The sequence below is a fragment of the Mytilus trossulus genome, chromosome 11 (assembly GCF_036588685.1).
Source record: "Mytilus trossulus isolate FHL-02 chromosome 11, PNRI_Mtr1.1.1.hap1, whole genome shotgun sequence".
Taxonomy (NCBI): Eukaryota; Metazoa; Mollusca; class Bivalvia; order Mytilida; family Mytilidae; genus Mytilus; species Mytilus trossulus.
Genome location: NC_086383.1, coordinates 20,499,145 through 20,525,499, shown reverse-complemented (window position 1 = coordinate 20,525,499; position 26,355 = coordinate 20,499,145). Strand labels below are relative to the sequence as shown.

The 26,355-nt window shown below is 31.3% G+C and overlaps 1 protein-coding gene and 1 long non-coding RNA gene across 3 annotated transcripts in view; one reads left to right on the top strand and one right to left on the bottom strand.

Moving 5' to 3' along the window:
* Positions 1 to 26,355, bottom strand: part of LOC134690836 (leucine-rich repeat and coiled-coil domain-containing protein 1-like) — a 177,246-nt gene that overhangs the window by 61,962 nt on the left and 88,929 nt on the right. The window lies entirely within an intron of this gene.
* Positions 15,677 to 21,749, top strand: LOC134690844 (uncharacterized). Its single transcript, XR_010102031.1, has 3 exons — positions 15,677 to 15,803; positions 17,501 to 17,568; positions 21,225 to 21,749. It is a non-coding gene; the product is annotated as an uncharacterized LOC134690844 (long non-coding RNA).

The following is a 26,355-nucleotide window of genomic DNA, read 5'->3' as shown; positions in this document are numbered from 1 at the left end:
AAGAGTACAATTAATTTAAAATTTATTGAGAAATTTAGAAATTTTATTTCTTTTAAAAGAGAATCAATCGCTTATCCTTATCAAACATGCTTTATGTTTTCCACTAGTGCTTACTGCTTAGCTTATATTAATATGATTTTTATTTGTGTTGATTTGCCTGACGCTTAATTAAAATGTGCATGACTGAAGCTTAATTTGTACATGTCAAGAGCTTTTATATTAGCTGCTATTAATTCTCAGTTACTTATACATGTTTTCCTGTGCTCATGGTGTAAATATCATGAAGTGCATTAAATATACACTTGCAAAATCCTGAAAATGTTAACACTACATGGACAATATCTACTGATTTTATTGAAAACCAAACATTTGTTTGTATGTACAAACAAAACTAAATATACACATTTTTATTGTCTTCATTAACCCTTAATTTCTTTCGGTCTGGGTCATTTGAATTGAAAGGAAATAAAAACCTACTTTAATCAACCAAAACAGTGTATATTGAATGCATTTAGATTTTGATATGAAAACACATTATATGATGGAGATAATTTTTATTATAATTTAAATTAGATAGATTTATCTCCCTTTGTACACAGTATTTCTGTATTAAAAAATATTTGAACACAAGTGGATAGGTTGCTCTTCACTACAATAGTAATTTGTTTTTAATTTTTATTATATCTTTGATATTTACACTATGATCTCAAATTTTCTTTCTTTTTGTTTCTTTTATTTTTTATGCTTGTTTTTCATTTTGACACAGTATTACTTATTATATGAAAACTATGATGTATTTAGGATACAGCAGGAAATTAATGCAGACAATGTAGAGGAGGTCAGACATTTCAGAGTTACACTATCACTTATTTATATAAAATACTATGGGAGAATCGATCGCAATACACTTATCAAATCTCATGTATTTATTATTCAGCTATAAAAATAAATGAATAAATGAGTGATAATGGTATAAAAATTGTTTCATACAACTGTCAAGGTTTAAATTCAAAGGAGAAGAGGAGAGATGTTTTGGATTATCTAAAAGCAAAAAATTGCCACATATATTGTTTACAAGATACACATTTTTCAGAAAAAGAAGAAATATCAATAAAAAATCTATGGGGAGGAGACTGTATTTTCAATTCTTTTGCAACAAACAAAAGAGGGGTAGCAATATTTTTTACCAAAAACTTTGAATACAAGATACATAGGATAAAAAAAGATGATCAAGGAAATCTGTTAGGAATTGATATTGAAATTGAAGGAAAAAGAATAACTTTGATATGCTTATATGGTCCAAATAAAGATTCACCTGAATTTTATTCTAGAGTAAGTGATATAATAGAAGACTTGAACAACCAATCAGTTATAATAACTGGAGATTATAATTTAGTCCAAAACCAAAATCTTGATACTTATAATTACCAAAATGTAAATAACCCGAAAGCCAAAGAGGAAGTTTTAAATATAATAGAAAATTATGATTTAACAGATCCCTATAGGGAATTGTACCCTGAACAAAAAAAATTTACATGGAGAAAAAATAATCCCATTAAACAAGCAAGATTGGATTTCTTTTTATTATCGCAAAGCCTTAATCAACATGTACATGATATACACATTCTTAACAGTTATAGATCGGATCACTCCCCAATAATGTTACATTTAAAGATGAATAACTTTATAATTGGTAAAGGTCTATGGAAATTTAACAATTCACTTTTACATGACATTGAATATTCAGCTGCTGTTAAAGAGACTATAAATAAAGTAAAAGAACAATATGCATCACTAGTATACAACAGAGAAACATTAGAAAAGATAAATGACTTAGAAATTCAATTTACTATAACCGATCAACTCTTTTTAGAAACTTTATTAATAGAAATTAGAGGAAAATCAATTGCATATGCTTCTTTTAGGAAGAAACAAAAAGATAAAAAAGAAAGAATACTATTAGAAGATATTAAAAAACTAGAAGAACAAATATTGTCAGAAGAAATATTTTTTGAAATTGAAAAAAAGAAAACTGAGCTTAAAGTATTAAGACAAGAAAAGATGAGGGGTTCTTACATCAGATCCAAAATGCAATGGATAGAAGAAGGAGAAAAACCTTCAAACTTTTTTCTAAATTTAGAAACAAAACATTTTATAAATAAAACTATTCCAAAATTAGTCAATGAAAAAGGTGACACTATCAGTGAGCAAGATAAAATATTAAAAGAAGCAAACAATTATTACAAAAGGCTTTATACTAAAACAGAAAGTTTGAATAAGGTCAACCTAAAAAATGAAATCCCTGATACTGATATTAAAAAAATAAATAATACCATCAGAGAATCTTTGGAGGGTGAAATTACTTATGATGAAATAACAACAGCTTTGCGAAAAATGAAAAATGAAAAAAGCCCTGGGTCAGATGGTTTCACAAATGAATTTTTCAAGTTTTTTTGGATAGATATAGGAAAATTTGTATTTCGGTCTATAAATAATGGTTACGAAAAGGGGGAATTATCAATAACTCAAAGACAAGGTATTATAACCTGTATACCAAAGGGAGATAAACCTAGACAGTTCATGAAAAATTGGCGACCAATAAGTTTACTAAATACCACATATAAATTAGCATCAAGCTGCATAGCTGAGCGTATAAAATTAGTTCTACCCCAAATTATTAACAGTGATCAGACTGGTTTTATTCCGGGTAGATTTATAGGGGAGAATACTCGTCTTATTTACGATATATTATTTCATACAGAACTAAATGATTTACCAGGACTGCTCCTTCTCATAGATTTTGAAAAAGCTTTTGATTCTGTATCATGGAGTTTCATTGAAGAAGTTTTAGATTTTTTCAATTTCGGCCCCTCTATAAAACAATGGGTGAGAACCTTTTACAAAAATATAAGTTCTGCAGTTTCTCAAAATTGTATTTTATCTGAATTCTTTGAAATTCAAAGGGGTTGTAGACAAGGGGATCCTTTATCTCCTTATATATTTCTTTTATGTGCAGAAATACTTGGAATATTAATTAGAAAAAATAAAGAAATAAAGGGAATTAAAATAGATGACACTGAATATTTGATCTCTCAATATGCTGATGACACGTCAATTATTCTTGACGGTACACCAGAGTCCCTTGACGCATCTCTCCGCTTATTACATAAATATGCTGAAATGTCTGGTCTCCGAATGAACTTAGACAAAACTAAGGTGGTGTGGATAGGAAAGAAAAAATATAGTCAAGATACCATGTGTGTAAAGTGGGGATTGGAATGGGGTTCCAGTAGGTTTACACTATTAGGAATAAACTTTTCTGTCAATTTGCAAGAAATGGAATCTTTGAACTATTATCCTAAAATAAAAGAAATTGGAAATATAATCAATATTTGGTCTAGACAAACACTTACTCCAGTGGGAAAGATAACAATTATCAAGACACTAATTATTTCAAAATTAAATCATCTATTTCTAACATTACCAACACCATGCAATACTACTCTTAAACAACTTATTCATACACTATATTCATTTATTTGGGAAAACAAGCCTGACAAGATTAAAAGAAAAATATTATGTCTGGAACATAAATTTGGGGGGCTGAAAATGTTGGACATTGAAGAATATATAAAAGGGTTAAAATTAACGTGGGTCCGACGGTTGCTAAAAAACAATACAAAACTCAAAAAACTTATAGAAAGTACAGAAAATATTAATATTGAAGATCTAGTATTTCTAGGCCCACCAAACAAATGTAAAAACCCCTTTTGGAAAGATGTTTTTAAAGCATGGACAGAAATGCAATATAAACTTAAACCAAAAAATGAAGAAGAATTTTTAACAGTTTCACTTTGGAATAATGAAAATATTAAAATAGGTAGCAGATCTGTGTTCTATAAAGACTGGGCTAATAACGGTATTTTGTTAATTAACGATCTGGTAGATAATGAGGGTAAATTAATGTCGTTTGAACAATGGAAAAATATTTATGAAATTAAATCTAACTTTCTAGTTTATAATGGAGTTATATCAGCAATAAAATCATATCAAAATTCACTCAAACATAATATCTCTATAGAAAATCTTTATAAAGTTCATGGACCAGTTCTACCAAATAATATTAGAACATTTTTTTTGTCAGTTAAAGGATCAAAAGATATGTATAATATTTTCTTAGAAAAAAGTAATACTAGGCCTACTTGTGAAGATAAATGGTCTTTAAGATTAAAAAAAAAATTTGATTGGAAAAAGGTGCATAATATGTCTTTCTACACCACAAAAAGCTCTAAACTTCATTGGTTCCAGTACAGAATAGTGCACAGAATCATAGGCACAAATGAATTTTTATTTAAAATTAAGGTAAAACAATCAGATAAATGTACTTTCTGTAATGAAGCTATTGAAGATATTGAGCACATATTTTGGACATGCCATAAAATTTCAGATTTATGGATTGAACTTGGTGATTGGATTTATAACCAAACACAAATATTGATTCCAGTTAATATAGATATTATTTTATTTGGAAATTTAGGTAACAATGGAAATGACAGGATAAAAAACTTAATAATACTCCTGACAAAATTCTATATTTACAGAACTAAACTCTGTGAAAATATTGTAAATTTTACAGGACTTAAAAACTACCTCAAAGAATCTCTGGTTCTAGAAAAGAATTTATTTTTTAAAAGAAAACCTTTCCATAAGGCCAATATCTGCTGGCCGGGACCCTGGCTTCCGATTTTAGAAGACTAGTTTATTATCAAAAATTGGTACATTATGTACCAGAATTATTTATACGTACATTCCTTTCCTTATCCACACCACCACCTATGTTATAATTTAATACTGTTATATGCTGGTTTTATATATATGCTTGATGTTTTGTCTATGTTTATAACTACATGTAGGTTCCTCTAAGTTATTGCCTGTATACAAATATTTGAATAAATATATCCTGCAAGTAAAATATATTTATTATTTTTTATTTTTTTTATTTTTTTCCAAAATTCAAAACTTCTGTTTTTTTTTTTTTTTTTTTTTATTTATTTATTCTTTATAATTTATTAATTTTTTTTATCTATTCAGATTTATTGATCATTCTATATTGATAATGTTTTTTAGTTGGATATATTATAATTTACAATGATTTATGAATGTATATATTACAGTTAAGAAACTAACAAATACTAATCAAATTAATTATATGCTACTAACAGTTAACGAGGCCGGGATAAGGTACCGGTATTTGATGTATCCACTAACAAATGTAAAAATATCAATAAAGTATGATTACTTCAAAAAAAAAAAAAAAAAAAAAAAAAAAAAAAATTTGGAGTTTAGTATGACGTGCATTATTACTGAACTAGAATATATATTTGTTTTGGGTCCAGCTGAAGGACACCTCTGGATGTGAGAGTTTCTCGCTGCTTTGAAGACCTATTGGTGACCTTCTGCTGTTGTCTGTTCTATGGTTGGGTTGGTGTCTCTTTGACACATTCCTCATTTCCATTCTCAATTTTATCCTTCATTTAAATCTTTTCTGATTAAACAAATTTTGTATCTAAAATGAGCAGAAAAATCTTTCAAATGGAAGATTTTTTTAAATGAATACTGCTGTGGAATATTAAATAAAGATATAGCATTTATGGACACTTCCCATTTCATACTTCAGATAGAGAAAATTACATCACTGCACTAAAAAAAAGTTTGGTTATCCCTGTATGTAAAACCTCCTTTACTTCAACTAAAGTATAAATCTGATAAAAATTTCCTCATTTCAAATTCTAAAAATATATAATTCTATGAAAGAAAAAAAACCCAACTAACATAGCTAAAGAATAATGTCAATGTCAAGTATATGTATGCAACAATAAAAAATTTGAAAGAATTTTACAGATTGAAATAAACAATTAATTTCCCCATAGGCGACAATGGTAGTCTTTTCTAAGACTCAGACTTTAGAAAGTTGATTTTTTTTTTTTAAAGAAACCTTGCTAGAATTAAAGAAAAGTCCTTGGGACAGTACTTTTTGGTTAAAAAATTTTGGTTCGCGTTGCTTTTCTTAGTGTAATTTGTACTTATCTCCCATGCCTATCAATTTTGCATATAAAAATAAGTGTCTCGTCTTATGGTTGAAAAGTCATCTCAGTTCCATAGGGCTAAGGAAAATAATTTATTTTGCCTTTTGTATAAAGCAGAGTGCCCAAAGTCTCTAATAATAAAAAATAATGGGCGAGCATATCGACCTATCAGGATAATTAGCCATACTCATAATTCTGAATACCTTGTTATGTTCATAAAATGGCTGCGCTCATAAATTCGAATGGTTTATTGTAACCTACAGGAACCTGAAACTATTGGTGAGTTATTTCCCTTACACCAATGCCTTTGACAGATTCAGAAGATAAAAATATAATACATTTTATAAACAATCAATAATAGTTTTGGAGCTACAATTCGGATATTGTGTCACACAGCATATATATACCATGCTCACATTAAGCTTTTGGGTGACACACAGACAGATGGGCAGACATTAACCAGTAAAACCCCTCTTTTCAGAGCATAGGTGTAAGATTTGTGCAATAAAAGCTTTTCATTGTCTGATTATCACTTTTTCTCTACTAGATCATAATTTATGTTAAATTGGAACAGTATACCTCAGATCTTTATTGTACACTTCAATTTATTAATACCTCCAACATACTATTAGGGATGACATCAAAAGTTCAATTTAGGATATAAACTTACTATCATATAGTTTTTTCACTGACCCTCCTCTTAACTTAATTTGGGAAAAATTTATTGACCAATAAGGATATATATAAAGTCACTTAAACAAAACTTGCAGAAATTTTTACCCCCCCCCCCCCCCCCTCCAAACTATTTGAATTAAGTTTTTTATTCTTCATTGATTTTTGATGCCGTCCCTAAGTGCAAGATTAAATGTGGAAATTTATAGTAGGGGAAATAACTCAACAATTCAAATAATTTTTTTTTGGCAATCTACATTTAAAAAGCTGAAAAAACATACATATATGGCTATGACATATATGAAAAAATTGCATTTCAGTCAGATATAATATGCATTTGAACAACCATCATCAATGGAGAGAAGAAAAATACAAAAAGTCGATTCACAGGAATTGTTTAAAAACCCTAAGATCTATGTTTATAGGCATACAAAACAATTGCGTATTAAGCATTTGATGTTTCAAGTGCTTTGGGATATGAATGTTTCATAAATTATTTTGAAATATAAATAAAATTTCTACAAGAAAATTATAAAGGAAATAGAAACCTACTTTCATTGTACTTTTATTTCTATGTTTTTTCTTCTTATTGTTCTTCATCAATCTCAATGGGTTTTTTTCTTAATATAGTTTTTCAATTATCTTACACTAGACTATATGGAAATTGAGTTTGTCTGCCTATATATACATATGTACCATGATATAATCTTACACAAGTCATTTTCTATGTGTGACTTAGGAAGATCCTGTAGTTTATGTTCTAAGAAAGGAAAGGTGGCAGTTTAAATAGAAGGTATGTGAAGTAAACATGCTATGAGTATAACAGACTACAAATGAAATTTAGAGGTTATGGGAATAAAAATTAACCTTACTTTGTAACCAAAATATTTCTAAGATTGAAAATGTCATGCCTCAAGCTGATTAGATGCGTGTACAATGGTAAAGAACTTTGAAATTAAATTGAGTGGAAATTGGGAAGGAATATGTCAAACAAACAACAACCCGACCAAAGAGCAGATAACAGGTGTGTGTGATTTATTAATATAAGCCTTTTTTTTTGCAGAGTCTTATTTCGCCTTTAGCCCTTTCTAGCCCATTTAGGGACAATTTAATTTCACGATTATCCAGTTTTTTTTATGCAGTTAAAATTAAATAGAAAAAATCCTGGTTTTACATATTTTCGACAATTTTTATTTGCATAGAAGTTTTCTATTTGCAAAAGTCGCAAAAAATAAGTTGTTTTACAGTATGTTGACACTTAAATAACCTAACATGTCTGTGTACCATGATACAGATAAACTGATGTCATGGAAACTGCAGTCTTGTTTGAGTGTAGAAACATATAGAATGATTTTAAGTATGAAATTTTATTTCAACATCAATGCACTGCCAATATTAGTAAATATGAGACATGTGTTTTGGCTCAAATAAACCTTTATACTGCATGAATATCGGAAAAGAAAAAATGACCTCAAGAGTTTTTCTCATTGGAAACCATACCACATCTTCTTTCATAAAAGTAGAAGTTATAAAGAGAACATTGAAGTCCAAGAAAAAAAGACCATAGCAAGAGAAAACCAACAAGCAAAAGGATAACACTAATTAAAGAACCTTAATGAGCGCGCTCACATACCCCACGTCCCCACATTGTCATTGGAGAAATTAAATAAGTGTAAGAAAAAAATAATGAATCATAATTTCCTATCAATATGCACATCTACATAGTATGTCCTTATTATCTACAAAATTTCATAAAATTCTGTTGTGTGGTTTCAGAGGAGTTGAGATGACAAACTGTTGAAGTGTACTACTTAAAGCAAATAAGTTCAAAGGGTTGAAACTCCTAGAAAAAAAATGAATTGTATTTCCTGTAGATATGCACAACTACATAGTATGTCCTTATTATCTGAAAAGGTATGTGAAATACTGTTGTGTGGTTTGAGAGGAGTTGCGATGACAAACTGCTGCAGTAGTACATTAAAGTAAATAAGTTCAAAGGGCCTAACTCCTAGAAAAGTCGATATGCACAACTACATAGTATGTCCTTATTATCTGAAAAGGTTTCATGAAATTCTGTTGTGTGGTTTAAGAGAAGTTGCGATTACAAGAAACAGGACTGACGGAAAGATGGACAGACGGACAGACTGACGGACGGGTCAAAAACATTATACCCTCCGCAACGCGTTGCGTGGGGTATAATAATCTCCCCCCACCAAACTACCAAAAAATATATCAACCAAAACTGCATAGAGAACCCAAAAGACTGAGCAGACAGACCTCAAATAATGGGAGATTTGGACACAGGTGCTAAATGAAGGTCAGCAATTTCAGCCTCCCCGCCACATTTTTTAGCCTGTCCCAAGTCAAGAGCCAGGGTGGTTCTGGGGGTTGGAACACCTTTTTTTTTTGGACGCTCAATGCATTTGAATGGGAGCATATAGTTGGAACACTCCCTTTTAAAAATGGCTGGATCTGCCCCTGATTAGTGATCTTCTGCTGTTGTCTCTCTATAGTCGGGGTGTTGTCTCTTTGACACATTCCCCATTTCCATTCTCAATTTTATCCTTCATTTAAATCTTTTCTGAATAAACAAATTTTTGTATCTAAAATGAGCAGAAACATCTTTGAAATGGAAGATTTTTTAAATGAATACTGCTGTGGAATATTAAATTAAAAATATAGCATTTATCCCCATTTCCCATTTCCCATTTCATACTTCAGATAGAGGAAATTACATCACTACACTAGACAAAGTTTGGTAATCCCTGTATGTAGATCCTCCTTTACTTCAAATAAAATATAAATCTGTTAAAAAAATTCCTCATTTCAAATTCTAAAAATATATATTTCTATGAAAGAAAAAAACCCAACAAACATAAAATAATGTCAAGTATATGTATGCAACAATAAAAGTTTGAAAGAATTCTACAGGAACCTGATATTATATATGAGTTATTTCCCTTACACAAATGTATGTGACTGATTCAGAAGATAAAAATATAATACAATTTTATAAACAATCAACAAAAAACAAAAAGCTGCAATTAGGTATAATACTGTTGATTTTCTGGTCTGGTAGTCTATAGGTTGGTAATGGGCAAGGGGTGTGGTAACTGTGTAGGTATTTAAAAAAAAAAATTTAACAAGAATGACATGTCCATTTTTCACAGATGCCCCAATCACACGATCATTTTCCATGGTCAGTGGACCGTGAAAATGGGGTAAAATCTCTAATTTGACATAAAAATAAGAAAGATCATTTCATAGTTTGTGAACAAGTTTCAAGTTGATTGGACTCTTAACTTCATCAAAAACTGCCTTCACCAAAAACTTTAACCTGAAGCAGCTAGAACAGATGGACTAATGGATACACAGATCAAAAACCGAATGCGGCGCCCTAGAAGGGGCAGAAAAATGTTTTCAACTGGAGTCAAGTGTAAATGGATCAATTAGCTATAAGTTAATGTAAACCAACTTATTTACGCAGATACTTTATTTTGTGTTTAGCCGTTATTTTTCGAATTCAGCCCTATTTTTATTCGCAATGTTCTCATTTTGTTGCTACAAATAAAGATAACTAAATAATGTTTTTATCTTTTTTTGTTTAAAAGTTGTAGAACTTAGTAGTAGAGATCACATAAGACTGTCAAGCAACTATTTCATAAATATGTGATAAAATTCCTACATGTAGTACTCAATGAGTGCCAGATGACATGGAGCAGGATCTGCCTACCCTCTGGAGCACCTGATATCACCCCATGTTTTTGGTGGAATTAGTGTTGTTAAGTCTTTATATTTCTATGTTGTGTTTTGTGTACTATTGTTTGTTTGTTTGTCCTTTTTAGCTCACCTGGCCCAAAGGGCCAAGTGAGCTTTTCTCATCACTTGGCGTCCGGCATCTGGCGTCCGGCATCGTCTGGCGTTAGCTTTTACAAAAATGTTCTCCTCTCAAACTACTGGGCCAAATCAAACCAAACTTGGCCACAATAATTATTGGGGTATTTAGTTTGAAAAATGTGTGGCGTGACCCGGTCAACCAACCAAGATGGCCGCCACGGCTAAAAATAGAACATAGGGGTAAAATGCAGTTTTTGGCTTATAACTCAAAAAACAATTTTTGGCTTATAACTCAAAAAACAATTTTTGGCTTATAACTCAAAAACAATTTTTGGCTTATAACTCAAAAACCAAAGCATTTAGAGGAAATCTGACATGAAGTAAAAATGTTTATCAGGTCAAGATCTATCTGCCCTGAAATTTTCAGATGAATCAGTCAACCCGTTGTTGGGTTGCTGCCCCTGAATTGGTAATTTTGAGGAAATTTTGCTGTTTTTGGTTATTATCTTAAATATTATTATAGATAGAGATAAACTGTAAACAGCAATAATGTTCAGCAAAGTTAGATTTACGAATAAGTCAACATGATCGAAATGGTCAGTTGACCCCTTTAGGAGTTATTGCCCTTTAAAGTAAATTTTTAACCATTTTTCATAAATCTAAGTAATCTTTTACAAAAATCTTCTCCTCTGAAACTACTGGGCCAAATTCATCCAAACTTGGCTACAACCATCTTTGGGATATCTAGTTTAAACTAGAGGCTCTAAAGAGCCTGTGTCGCTCACCTTGGTCTATGTGAATATTAAACATAGGAAGCAGATGGATTCATGACAAAATTATGTTTTTGGTGATGGTGATATGTTTGTACATCTTACTTTACTGAACATTCTTGCTGCTTACAATTATCACTATCTATAATAAACTTGGTCCAGTAGTTTCTGTGGAAAATGTAACCGGTAGTAAAAATCTACAAGTTTTATGAAAATTGTTAAAAATTGACTGTAAAGGAAAATAACTCCTTAGGGGGTCAATTGACCATTTTGGTCATGTTGACTTATTTGTAAATCTTACTATGCTGAACATTATTGCTGTTTACAGATTAACTCTATCTATAATAATATTCAAGATAATAACCAAGAACAACAAAATTTTCTTAAATCCCAATTCAGGGACAGCAACCCAACAACCGGTTCTCTGATTCATCTGAAAATTTCAGGGCAGATAGGACTTGACCTGATGAACAATTTAACCCCCATGTCAGATTTGCTCTAAATGCTTTGGTTTTTGAGTTATAAATCTGACATGTTTATTACCCTTATAGTCAATTTTTAACAATTTTCATTAATTCGGTAAATTTATGTAAATTTTTACCAAATATTTTTCTCTGTGACTAATGGGCAAGGTTCATTAGAGAAATAATTGTAAGAAGCAGGAACGTTCACTGTAAAATAAGAACTTCAAACACATCACCATCACCAAAATACAATTTTGTCATGAATCCATTTGTGTCCTTTGTTTAATATGCACATAGACCAAGGTGAGTGACACAGGCTAGCCATGGCGTGGTCAGTTTATTTTTTACTTGTGAGTTCAAACGTCCCTTTGGTATCTTTTGCCTCTTTTCTTGTATTTAATAGCTTATAACATAAAATTATGTAAACAAGAAAAATTATATCAAATGAAATTAAACTTTTGCTGTTTTTTTGTTCAGATCTAATACTCTGAGAAAGCTTTTATAAAAGTATTTGTTGGATAAAAACACATAACAATATACAGGATAGATGATACTGTTTTGGTCTATTGGTTTAAGATGAGAAGATTTTTACAAGGGAAGCAATGCAATGGTAACAGATAACAAGGCATGTTGGCATGCAACTTATGTCATACATTAGAATGCTGTTTGGTTGACATTTACAGATTACCTGCAGAGGCGGATCCAGCCATTTTAAAAATGGGGGGTTCCTAACCCAGGACAAAAAGGGGGGGGTTCCAATTACATGTCCCCATTCAAATGCATTCATCGTTCAAAAAAAGGGGGGTTCCAACCCCTTGAACCCCCCTGGATCTGCGCCTGATCTAAGCTGTATTTGGTAAAAAAATACGGGAACTTTTGGTCTTCAACCTCATACTTTGTTTAACCTTTTTTAACTTTTTTGATTCCAGCGTCACTAGTGAGTCTTTTGAATACGAAACAAGAGTCTGGTGCAAATAAAAAATCTCCACAATCCTGGTGTCTATGATGAGTTTATTCAGTATGAATAAGTGACAATTTATCTTGTTTTATAAAATACTCCTCAAATTCACACAAAGTCTTATTTAAGATCTACAATATATGATTTCTACAAATAATTGTATATGATTAGAAATTATTTTGTCAAATGCTTAGTCAAATGAAAGTATCATCAATGAAAGTTGAAGGAGAATACTTAAGGAAATAGATACTGACTTTTAATTTCAGTGGGTTTTTTGTTTTTATCTTTTCATCAATTTAAAACAATACTTGGAAACTGAGTTTGTCTGCCTATATACAATGATTTTATCTTGTAAAAGTATTTTTCTATATAAGAGTTGGAATATTGTTATAGTTTATCTTAAAAGAACAATCAAGTAAATTTCTGAAGATAAATTAGGAGGTAGGTAAGGATAAAATATGTTATTGTAATTCAGGCCTCCATTTAAAATGGTAAATTTAGATGTAAATTAGTTTTTGTTCATGTTTACTAAAACAGATATTCCACACATTGAAATAGTCATGTTAATAAGGAAAATTAGTTTCAATAAAATAAAGCTTTGAGTTTCAAAAGGGCGTTCAAAACCATAAGTTGCTGAAAGACAGACTATATATATCATGACTTAAATCAAAGTAGAAAACACAAACATGGTATAACAATCCACAAAAACTATACAGAACTAAGGAAAAAAATGAACCAACATCCTAAAATGAATGACAGTGTTACTAGATTGAATGGATTCAACACCATTATATATATATGTCTGGATCAATTCAAAATGTCTATGCCCTATGATAAATGATAGTGTAAGTGATTAACTAATTTGATAGAAGAAGATGTGGTATGAGTAACAATAAGACAACTCTCAATCTGAGTCAAAATTTGTTAAAGTAATCCATTATAGGTCAAAGTACAGTCTCCAACACGGAGCCTGAGCTTACACCAAACAACAAGCTACTAAAGGCCCCAAAAATGACTAGTGAAAAAACATCCAAACAGGAGAACCAATGGTCTAATCTACATAAAATACAAGAAACGAGAAACACTTTTGAACCACATCAACAAATGACAGCTACTTAATATCAGATTCCTGACTTAGAACAGGTTTAGTTTAAACATATTTATCTATAGTGGATTGGGAAACAAGTTTTGCAACTTATATTAATCCCTTTCCACTTTGCGGGTGCAGGTGCTGCCTTGTAGCGGTGTCATATGGTATTTTGAACCCCATGGTAAAATGACCCCGGGGTCAAAATACCGCTATGGTAAATTGAACCCCCCCCTGTATGGAAACATTAAGTTAAACATAGTTAGTATACTCCAACAAGTAGTTTGTATGTATTTAACATACTGGAAAAGATATTTTGAAAATTTTACTTAGCCATGGTATTTTGACCCCCCTGCGGTATATTGAACCCCCTACCATAGACCTTAAATTTCAAAAATTTATGATATTCTAACTCCTTTACATAGTAATAATACTCCTATCAGTAGTTTGTTTTGTATTTAACATGCTGGAAAAGATATTTTGAAAAAAAAAAAATTCCATGGTATTTTGACCCCTGCGGTATATTGAACCCCTACTATAGACCTTAAATTTCAAAAATTCTAGCTATTCAAACTCCTTTACATAGTAATTATACTCCAACAAGTAGTTTGTATGTATTTAACATGCTGGAAAAGATGTTTTGAAAAAAAATAATTTCCATGGTATTTTGACCTCCCTGCGGTATATTGAACCCCTACTTTAGACCTTAAATTTCAAAAATTCTTGCTATTCAAACTGCTGAACATAGTTATAATACTTCAACAAGTAGTTTGTAATTATTTAACATACTGGAAAAGATATTTTGAAAATTTTACTAAGCCATGGTATTTTGACCCCCCTGCGGTATATTGAACCCCCTACCATAGACCTTAAATTTCAAAAATTCATGTTATTCTAACTCCTGTACATAGTAATAATACTCCTATAAGTAGTTTGTATGTATTAAACATGCTGGAAAAGATATTTTGAAAAAAAAAAAATTTCATGGTATTTTGACCCCCCTGCGGTATTTTGAACCCCTACTATTAGACCTTAAATTTCGAAAATTCTAGCTATTCAAACTCCTTTACAAAGTTATTATACTCCAACAAGTAGTTTGTATGTATTTAACATACTGGAAAAGATATTTTGAAAATTTTACTTTGCCATGGTATTTTGACCCCCCTGCGGTATATTGAACCCCCTACCATAGACCTTAAATTTCAAAAATTCATGCTATTCTAACTCCTTTACATAGTAATAATACTTCAGTAAGTAGTTTATATGCATTTAACATGCTGGAAAAGATATTTTGAAAAAAAATAACTTCCATGGTATTTTGACCCCCCTGCGGTATATTTAACCCCCTACTATAGACCTTAATTTTCAAAAATTCTAGCTATTCAAACTCCTTAACATAGTTATTATACTTCAAATAGAAGTTTATATGCATTTAACATGCTGGAAAAGATATTTTGAAGAAAAAAATAATTTCCATGGTATTTTGACAAAAGTCTGGTGCAAATAAAAAATCTCCACAATCCTGGTGTCTATGATGAGTTTATTCAGTATGAATAAGTGACAATTTATCTTGTTTTATAAAACACTCCTCAAATTCACACAAAGTCTTATTTAAGATCTACAATATATGATTTCTACAAATAATTGTATATGATTAGAAATTATTTTGTCAAATGCTTAGTCAAATGAAAGTATCATCAATGAAAGTTGAAGGAGAATACTTAAGGAAATAGATACTGACTTTTAATTTCAGTGGGTTTTTTGTTTTTATCTTTTCATCAATTTAAAACTATACTTGGAAACTGAGTTTGTCTGCCTATATACAATGATTTTATCTTGTAAAAAGTATTTTTCTATATAAGAGTTGGAATATTGTTATAGTTTATCTTAAAAGAACAATCAAGTAAATTTCTGAAGATAAATTAGGAGGTAGGTAAGGATAAAATATGTTATTGAAATTCAGGGCTCCATTTAAAATGGTAAATTTAGATGTAAATTAGTTTTTTTTAATGTTTACTAAAACAGATATTCCACACATTGAAATAGTCATGTTAATAAGGAAAATTACTTTCAATAAAATAAAGCTTTGAGTTTCAAAAGGGCGTTCAAAACCATAAGTTGCTGAAAGACAGACTATATATATCATGACTTAAGTCAAAGTAGTAATCACAAACACATACCTGCCAACTGTCACTATTTGCGGGGGATTTCCCCCATGAAAGCTCTCAAATAGAAATTTTGAAAGAGCAATTTTGTCCACAATTTTAAACAAAACAGTTAATTTTATAAATTCTATAAGCTATTAAAAGTATGAAGAAGCCAAAGAACAAAATTAAAATGCATTTAAAGGCCCCCTTGAAAGTTTTTTGGGACCACAAGGGTCCTCTTGCAAGTAAAACCCCCATGGGCATTTTGAAAAGTTGGCAGTTATGCAAACATGGTATAACAATCCACAAAAACTATACAGAACTAAGGAAAAAAATGAACCAACATCCTAAAATGAATGACAGTGTAGATGGTATGGATTCAACACCATTATATATATATGTCTGGATCAATTCAAAATGTCTATGCCCTATGATAAATGATAGTGTAAGTGATTAACTAATTTGATAGAAGAAGATGTAGTTTGAGTGCCAATAAGACAACTCTCAATCTGAGTCAAAATTTGTTAAAGTAATCCATTATAGGTCAAAGTACAGTCTCCAACACGGAGCCTGAGCTTACACCAAACAACAAGCTACTAAAGGCCCCAAAAATGACTAGTGAAAAAACATCCAAACAGGAGAACCAATGGTCTAACCTACATAAAATACAAGAAACGAGAAACACTTTTGAACCACATCAACAAATGACAGTTACTTAATATCAGATTCCTGACTTAGAACAGGTTTAGTTTAAACATATTTATTTATAGTGGATTGGGAAACAAGTTTTGCAACTTATATTAATCCCTTTCCACTTTGCGGGTGCGAGTGCTGCCTTGTAGCGGCATTAGCCTACACTTTTTCGAAATCTACAAGGGTGTCTTTAACGTGCAAGAGATATGGCTCTCTCTTAACATGGGTCAGCCATTTATCGTCCCCTTCCGACAGACTATCATCGTTTCCTCAAGACCATACTCGCAAATGGTGTCAAGGGAGAGCAGAAAATTTGGTTCCTGAAATTTTCATCCCAGACGGGAATCGAACCAGGAACCTTTGTGCTAGTAGTCCGATGCACTTACCACTACACCACGGCTTAGAACAGGTGCAAACAAATACAGCAGTAAAAAGTACCAACCTTCACTCTTATCTAAAACAATACAGTGTAGTCATCACAACATAGAAAGACACACTATACAATATCAATTGAAATGGCTCAACTCAATCAATAGACATATTAACACAAACCAAACATACACCTACCAAATACTTAGTTGGATCTATATCAGATACAATGTACAAAATCAATAAAAAAAACTTGCTGAAAAATGCAGTCCATATCTGGGCGAGTCTGAGGGTTGCACTTTGTAAATACAGCTGTTTCACAAGCTACACCTTATTTGGGGAGATATATAATATTCATATATTTTGTTGTGTTTACATACTGGTTTCCAGATATAATCTCTATGTTTCATCTTTTAGAGACACTACCAGTATAAAAACATAGGGTAGTGGTGGAAATTTTATTCTGAGAAAGACCCAAGGTGAAGGTAAGGGTATTACAGCATTTTAGTATCAGTTTAATCTCTTAGAAGATAAGAAATGTTGAAATTAAAGAACCTTAGTGAGCACGCTCACATACCCCACGTCCCCACATTGTCATAGGATAAATTAAATAAGTGAAAGAAAAACAATTGTATAAGAAAAAATTAATTTCCTGCCAATATGCACATCTAAATAGTATGTCCTTATTATCTACAAAATTTCATGAAATTCTGTTGTGTGGTTTCAGAGGAGTTGAGATGACAAATTGTTGCAGAAGTACATTGAAGCAAATAAATTTAAAGGGGTGTAACTCCTAGAAAAAAAATTGAATAGCAATTTCCTGTCGATATGCACAAATACATAGTATGTCCTTATTATCTGAAAAAGGTTTCGTGAAATTCTGTTGTGTGGTTTGAGAAGAGTTGCGATGACAAACTGTTGCAGTAGTACATTATAGTAAATGAGTTCAAAGGGGTGTAACTCCTAGAACACAAATTGAATTGCAATTTCCCGTCGATATGCACAACTACATAGTATGTCCTTATTATCTGAAAAGGTTTTGTAAAATTCTGTTGTGTGGTTTGAAAGGAGTTGCGATGACAAACTGTTGCAGTAGTACATTGAAGCAAATAAGTTCAAAGGGGCATAACTCCTAGAAAAAAAAATGAATCGCAATTTCCCGTCGATATGCACAACTACATAGTATGTCCTTATTATCTGAAAAGGTTTTGTGAAATTCTGTTGTGTGGTTTGAGAGGAGTTGCGATGACAAGAAACAGGACTGACGGACAGACGGACTGACGGACGGATGGACTGACAGACAGACGGGTCAAAAACATTATACCCTCCGCAACTCGTTGCGTGGGGTATAAATATGCGGCACAGCCCTGTTTTGAACTTCATAGTAAAAGTGGCACAGTTTTAGCCACAAAATGAGTTCCTACCGGATACATAAGTGCAACCTGAAATGTTTGATCTATTTATATTTACACATGAGGGAATTTCATTTTAGTGAAATTAAGTGGCAACTGCCTTAATTTATATAGGTGCAGACACATTCAATTGATCCCAAAATTCATTAATACAGGTATGGATACAGAGTTAATAAATCTGAGATCTGGTTTTTTATGTCCTTTCTAAATCTTCATGATCAAATCAATCAATATATGGTGCTAGTGTTCTCTTAAGTTAGTATGTTCATTTTGATTAAGCTGGAGCCTGGTGTCCATTATTTTATTTATCTTTGATCAATTTTACACTATATTTGAAACAAAAATAACATTAAGTTTGGAGTTCTGAAAATAATTTAAAAAATAACAAAATAATCCTGGGGATGTCTTTTCTGTCATTATGTTTGTTCAGAATATTTGATATATTTGCATATTGTAAAATTAAATGTGACTACACCTATATGGTTACACATTTTTTTCAATAAGGTTACACAAGTTATGTGAATTTTACAGGTTTTAACATTTTTTTTTAAAGCAGACACATTAATTGCCAACAAAAATATTTCAACTGAAATTTTGAACTGTATTGTTACAGGCAAACTAGCTGCATTTTACTTTAATAATTGATGGACAAACAGGAAAAATGCAGAAACAAGTCTTAATTATTTTCCTTTTTATCAATAAACCATCATAAATCTTAATTTCTCCCAACAAGATCAAGCGATTTTTTTTTTTTTCAAGTAGACTACATATTTTCTATTGGTTTTTTTTCTTTTAACAAGTGAGGGGGAAACTAAAACTATGTTATCTTCATGTTTCAGTAAACAAAAACTTTTCCAAGTTCTAAAAAAAAACTTCCGTAAGAGAAACATCCATCCATCACTTTACTACATAATGACAAAGTTAAAAAATCACTTTGAAAAGTAGATTCATTTTCACCATCAGCTAAAACAATTTCCTCATTTCAAATAATCATATATTAAATCACTTATAAAATATCCAACCAGGAAAAGGAATGTTTGTCATGATTCTATAAGAAGATTAACTTCATTTTAAAAACTATTTCTATTCTTTAATTGTTGAGTTATTTCCCTTACTATATATTTACAAGTTCTGCCTCTCAAGTAGATATGTTAAATAATAAAACAAGAATGTGTCCAAAGTACATGAATGCCCAACTCGCACTATCATTTTCCATGTTCAATGGAACATGAAATTGGATAAAAATATAATAAGGCATTAAAATTAGAAAGATAATATCATAAGGAACATGTGTACTAAGTTTCAAGTTGATCGGACTTCAACTTCATCAAAAACTACCTTGACCAAAAACTTTAACCTGAAGCGGGACAGACAGACGAAGGGACGGAAGAACGAACGGACAGACAGACGGACGAACAGACCAGAAAACATAATGCCCCTCTACTATCGTAGGTGGGGCATAAAAACTGTCAACCAAGGGTCAGGAAATTATCATATTTGTCAGTCATGTCCTTAACTGAAAGCTATTTGTCAGAAACAGCAGATTGGTATTTTAAATCTAATTGTCACCACGTTTCAGTTGATTTTGCAACTCCAGTATAGTATGATAATCACGAGGACCCTCCTAATAACCATATTAAAGATCCTGAGAAATAGGGCGATATCTTTTTGCCCCAAATATGAACTCATTTGCGCCACAATTTATGTGTGCCAATGCTACTTCTGCGCCATTTCATTTTAAAAATTATAAGTATCATTTGCACAAATAAAAATATCATCTTAGTGTGCCAACTTTATGAATATATTTATGGTTACTGATTGAAATCAACTAAATAGCCCTACCGCATAGTCAGCTATAAAAGGCCTGGAAATGACAATGTAAAACAATTCAAACACAACAACTAATAGCCTCATATATGTACAAAAAACGTATGTAAAAAAAGGTCATTTCAATAACAAAGTTATGCTGAATTAAATCCTCTACTGATATTTATCCAACCAAAGGCTGGTATAGAATATAATCCTTTCTGCTCACTTCCGTTCTCTCAATAGTTTTTGGTACTAATAATTTTTCAAAGTTTTCTTTTTCCGAGTCATGTTGACTTCTTACAGCTTCTTGTTCTCTTCTATCAGACTACATATTGTAGAACTACATTTCATACAACTTAACACGTGAAAAACTATTATATTACTAAACAATTAATTTATTGGGATTTTTCACATTTTTGATGAATGTTTAGTGGAAAGGCTAATTATAGTACATGTAACATGTATGATATAGGTAAAAAATCTACAGGTAAATGGAGTGGAATTTGATTCCATTTATTGTTGCAATTAATACCATTAGAAAAATAGAGTGGCGCAACTGATACCTTTTCAAAAACTGTAATTGGCGTAAATTGATTCTGCCTAAGAAACATTGGTAAATGATCACTAATCACTTTTTACATGTTTTTTATTCATCCCTAACAGATATCATAAGCTGAGAACTAATATTATAAAGATATTAAAATTCCATGACAACTGATGCTTCATTATTTAATTTCTTTTCAGCAAAAACTTTATGTTAAACATTTTATATTAAAACACAGACAGCAAGATAAAGATAAATGTACAGGTAATGGCATTAAATGCCAACAATATAATCAAATAATCAAACTTTTAATACAGAGAACTCTTGTCTGAATCTCTGAATTATAAGTAAAATGGTTTTTTTTGTTTATTTTTAGAGGGAAATCAAGAGAAATTCATCATGTACCATTCAAATGACTTTCTTGATAATAATACCATCAGTCGGAGACCATAACAAGGATAGAGAACTATCTAGAAACAATAGAAAACCCTCCTGAGACCATTAAAAGGATAAAAAACTATCAAAAACAAGAAACCATTACAATATTATAAGACTGTATAGACAATAATACAGTACCATATGTATACTGGAGCATAGCAAGGTTAAAAGAGAATTCATAAACAATAACAGTTCAATCCAGAAACCATTATAAGGAAAAAGACTATCTAGACAATCATATAGTACCACCAAGAAACCATAACAAGGATAAAGAAAATATTTAGAAAATAATACACTTTTATCTACAAACAATTTATAAAAAGAATAAAAGACTAGTCTAGAGAAAAGTAAAGTACCTACAAGGACAGAAAGAATTAATAGACTGTAAACCAGTACCATCCGGAAACCATTACAAGGATTAAAGACTATCTAAACAACAATACAGTAACCTTCCAGAAACCATTACAAGGATTAAAGACTATCTAAACAACAATACAGTAACCTTCCAGAAACCATTACAAGGATTAAAGACTATCTAAACAACAATACAGTAACCTTCCAGAAACCATTACAAGGATTAAAGACTATCTAAACAACAATACAGTAACCTTCCAGAAACCATTACAAGGATTAAAGACTATCTAGACAACAATACAGTAACCTTCCAGAAACCATTACAAGGATTAAAGACTATCTAAACAACAATACAGTAACCTTCCAGAAACCATTACAAGGAGTAAAGACTATCTAATCAACAATACAGTAACCTTCCAGAAACCATTACAAGGAGTAAAGACTATCTAGACAACAATACAGTAACCTTCCAGAAACCATTACAAGGAGTAAAGACTATCTAAACAACAATACAGTAACCTTCCAGAAACCATTACAAGGATTAAAGACTATCTAGACAACAATACAGTAACCTTCCAGAAACCATTACAAGGAGTAAAGACTATCTAAACAACAATACAGTAACCTTCCAGAAACCATTACAAGGAGTAAAGACTAACAACAATACAGTAACCTTCCATTAACCATTACAAGGATTAAAGACTATCTAAACAACAATACAGTAACCTTCCAGAAACCATTACAAGGATTAAAGACTATCTAAACAACAATACAGTAACCTTCCAGATACCATTACAAGGATTAAAGACTATCTAAACAACAATACAGTAACCTTCCAGAAACCATTACAAGGATTAAAGACTATCTAAACAACAATACAGTAACCTTCCAGAAACCATTACAAGGATTAAAGACTATCTAGACAACAATACAGTAACCTTCCAGAAACCATTACAAGGATTAAAGACTATCTAAACAACAATACAGTAACCTTCCAGAAACCATTACAAGGATTAAAGACTATCTAAACAACAATACAGTAACCTTCCAGAAACCATTACAAGGATTAAAGACTATCTAAATAACAATACAGTAACTTTCCAGATACCATTACAAGGATTAAAGACTATCTAAACAACAATACAGTAACCTTCCAGAAACCATTACAAGGATTAAAGACTATCTAAATAACAATACAGTAACCTTCCAGATACCATTACAAGGATTAAAGACTATCTAAACAACAATACAGTAACCTTCCAGAAACCATTACAAGGAGTAAAGACTATCTAAATAACAATACAGTAACCTTCCAGATACCATTACAAGGATTAAAGACTATCTAAACAACAATACAGTAACTTTCCAGATACCATTACAAGGATTAAAGACTATCTAAACAACAATACAGTAACCTTCCAGATACCATTACAAGGATTAAAGACTATCTAAACAACAATACAGTAACTTTCCAGAAACCATTACAAGGATTAAAGACTATCTAAACAACAATACAGTAACCTTCCAGATACCATTACAAGGATTAAAGACTATCTAAACAACAATACAGTAACTTTCCAGATACCATTACAAGGATTAAAGACTATCTAAACAACAATACAGTAACCTTCCAGAAACCATTACAAGGATTAAAGACTATCTAAACAACAATACAGTAACTTTCCAGATACCATTACAAGGATTAAAGACTATCTAAACAACAATACAGTAACCTTCCAGAAACCATTACAAGGATTAAAGACTATCTAATCAACAATACAGTAACCTTCCAGAAACCATTACAAGGATTAAAGACTATCTAAACAACAATACAGTAACCTTCCAGAAACCATTACAAGGAGTAAAGACTATCTAAACAACAATACAGTAACCTTCCAGAAACCATTACAAGGATTAAAGACTATCTAAACAACAATACAGTAACCTTCCAGAAACCATTACAAGGAGTAAAGACTATCTAAACAACAATACAGTAACCTTCCAGAAACCATTACAAGGATTAAAGACTATCTAAACAACAATACAGTAACCTTCCAGATACCATTACAAGGATTAAAGACTATCTAGACAACAATACAGTAACCTTCCAGAAACCATTACAAGGATTAAAGACTATCAAACAACAATACAGTAACCTTCCAGAAACCATTACAAGGATACAGCATCCTTGTATCATTTATAAATCCGTACAAAATAACAGATAATGTCTCACAGTAAAACAGAATCCTTGCATTTTTATGAATATTTGTGTCAGGTGATTGGATCAGAGAAAGTAGTTAAAGCAAGACGACTGTCGTCTATATGTAAGGACTCTACAGGCTTCGGCAAATTTATATATGACATAACCAGTGGAAGTAAGGGAGAAGGACTTAATCTTAAGGGTAGTGATTATGACCTCATGTACATTACTTCTGTATTTGCAGTTTATGGATCAGTAAAAGATGTTGTCGAGGATTTTAGAGTAGCTTTAGTCATGGATACTGAGGAAACACAGCCATGTTTTACACATCTACAAATATATACCAAGTATAATTCTTTACACTATAGTACTAAACAATTGATACAACAACACAGAGGAAAAAACCTACTTTCAAGTGATCTTTTCAAATTACATTTTTTAAATTTGCTAGGGCCGAAAATTACTACTATTCATGGTCCTTGCTTAACAGACTGTAATGGTATGGTTGATTTAGCACTCTGTCTGAAATGTGATCAGTGGGTGCCGCAAGCGCAACCATGGATCACTCGACCACGTTCATTATGGCCTTCACCTGAACTTATTACCAAAATAACTTCATGTGGTGTTTTATTTGTACCAATTGGCAACAAGGGTTCTATAAATGAGAATCTTCAGTGGCGATTATCATTTTCTATAGCAGAAAAGATACTGATTTTTTCTTTCAGTCATACCCAGTTACTATGCTATGCTCTGCTTAAAATTTTATTAAAAGAAATCGTAGATAGACGTGAAGATGTCAAAGGTTTATTATGTTCATACTTTTTAAAGACCCTTTTGTTTTGGATTTTAGAAGAAACAGAAACATCAGTTTGGAGACCAGACAATATTATACCATGTTTTATGGCCTGTTTACAAAGATTAATATACTGTATAGAATATTCAACATTATTACATTATTTCATTCCGGACAATAACTTGTTCTATTTAAGGTTTAACAGTAAAAACAAATACACATTAATCAACATCCTTAAGAATTCATATCAAAAAGGTGTAAATATTTTCTCATCATCTGAGACTTTGCATGATTACAGAAGATTTCCAAATGAAATCACTAGATCAGTATGTGAAATTGATCAATTAATACAAGAAATTTGGATTTTTCTGTTCCCCTTTTGTTCAGGTTTGAACAAGGTATTACATAAATTTCACACCTTGCTGCATCATTGTAAAACCAGATTATCTAAAGGTATCTTTTCTCTCAGTTTATCAACTGGATATTGTGTAAAATCTTTTAACATGTTTAAGTTTGTGCGGTTCATGAGGGTACCACAAATAAGTAAATCGAACAACAAACAACAATACAAACACTACAAAGATGAGCTCAGTCAATTGTTGGTTGGTGTACAAACAGATGCAGTGTCAGGGTGGCTAAAATTGGCCTCTTACTTCTACCTTCAAAATAATTATGGTACATCAATAGAAATAATACACTATAGTTTGTCAAAATGTACAGATGATAAAATTTCATTAAGACCAGATTTACTATCAATTATTAAATTGAATCAGAAGCAGACAAATAAACTTAAACTGATGACACAAGAAAAGCTTACATTAGTGATGAAGGCAAATGTAATTAATCCAGTCACATTTCCACCAGCATCACAACTCATCCCAACAGAACTTAAACCTCATAATTGTTTTCAGACAAAAATGTTTGATCCCATAGAATTTGCAAATTTCCTCTATAGTCAGTGTTGTTACAATCTAAAAGACTTTATATAATGTCTGTTTCATCACAAACAACATAAAAAAGTCTCATAAAACATACAAGTAGTCAAGTTTTACTAGGAATAGGGTTTAGTCAAACAACTAGTTTTTAAAGTTGCACAAAATGATAAGTATAACCAAACCAGTTCTGCTTTAAGAATCTCAACTCATTATAGGAGGCTACTTATGAAGCATATTTGTTTAAACTAGTTGCCACATAAAAGTATAACAATAAAATGGTTATGTTAAGATCACAATGATATTGTTGAACATTAACTTTACTGTGTCTTATAGTAAAATCTCTTGTACTATAAAGTAAACTTGAAATTCTGTTAAGCTGGGGTCACACATTCACGATTTTTACTACCGTTCTTGATAGGACCATTCCCGATTAAAATTTATTAAAAGTCTGATCAAGATCCTGTGAATCGTGGATGGAAATTCAAACTTAAATTAAAATTTGTAAAAAAAATAATTTGATCACGACAACAATCAGATAGTATTCAGGAAGCACCGATATTCAACCGTTTCTAAGCGAATTAGTCCCGATAATACCGTTCTGAATCTGCTTCTAATCCGATTTGTATTTTTCGCCAGGTAAAATTCGACCGAGTCTGTCACGACTGCGTCCCGACTCTACCGAATGTTATCCGACTGAGATCAGACAGTGACCGGACAGTGAACCGACGCTGACGGAAGTTATCCGTTCGAAAACTGTCGGCATATTCGGGATGATCAAGTACTGTCA